The sequence below is a fragment of the Anabrus simplex genome, chromosome X (genome assembly GCF_040414725.1).
Source record: "Anabrus simplex isolate iqAnaSimp1 chromosome X, ASM4041472v1, whole genome shotgun sequence".
Lineage (NCBI taxonomy): Eukaryota > Metazoa > Arthropoda > Insecta > Orthoptera > Tettigoniidae > Anabrus > Anabrus simplex.
Genome location: NC_090279.1, coordinates 64,101,742 through 64,102,681, shown reverse-complemented (window position 1 = coordinate 64,102,681; position 940 = coordinate 64,101,742). Strand labels below are relative to the sequence as shown.

General features: G+C 44.3%; 1 non-coding gene across 1 annotated transcript; it reads left to right on the top strand.

Annotated features, from left to right (window-relative positions):
• Window positions 1-284: 284 nt before the first annotated feature.
• On the top strand, window positions 285-361 carry TRNAA-CGC (transfer RNA alanine (anticodon CGC)). The gene has a single exon. It is a non-coding gene; the product is annotated as a tRNA-Ala (tRNA).
• Window positions 362-940: the final 579 nt, after the last annotated feature.

Genomic DNA, 940 nt, shown 5'->3' with positions numbered 1-940 from the left:
GTTCAGAGGTAGCGGTACATACTGGTCCAGGGAAAATAAATGCTGGAAAATTATTTCATACGCGCACATAAAGAAGGATATGGAAAAAAGGAACATTTATACCGACACTGGACGTACCTTAATTGAGATCACCAGTTGTCGGAAAGAGATTGTGAACTCTGTCAGGTCCACAGCGACGTCCATTTTCAACAGTAACTACCGCATTTGATTACCATAGCAACGAAAAGAATAATTAAACATTGCGTGCAATCTGTGCCCCCGCTTCATCGCCCAAGTTGGCCTAGGCCACCATAGCTCAATTGGTAGAGCAACCGACGCGCAATCGGGAGGTTGTGGGTTCGGATCCCACTGGTGTCCGGCTGGCCATTTTTGTTCTGTACTTAACATCTCTTCAACACGTACTACATGTACGTAACACGACCTAATACGTTGAAAGTCTGTTTCGATAAGTTTAGTTGTTGGTACGTCATACTAGAAACCCGGACAAACATGTAACACACCTAAAATTAACACTACATTTAAATTAATACAATATTCAGATGAACACTACACCGTTTCCTTTTAAACAAGTCTGCGGTACTTATTTACTATCCCCGATCCCTACCCAATAACCGTTATAACAAGTTTCATCTTCGAAGATGATATACCGAGCTCGATAGCTGCAGTCGCTTAAGTGCGGCCTGTATCCAGTATTCGGTAGAAAGTGTTTCGAACCCCACTGTCGGCAATCCTGAAGATGGTTTTCTTAGGTTTCCTATTTTCACACCAGACAAATGCTCGGGCTGTACCTTAATTAAGGCCACGGCCGCTTCCTTCCCAGTCCTAGCCCTTTCCTCTCCTATCGTCGCCATAAGACCTACTGTATATGTGTCGGTGCGACGTAAAGCCAACAGCAAGATGATGTCGGAGACATTACAGAGCGTCTTTCTCCAGTGAGTTC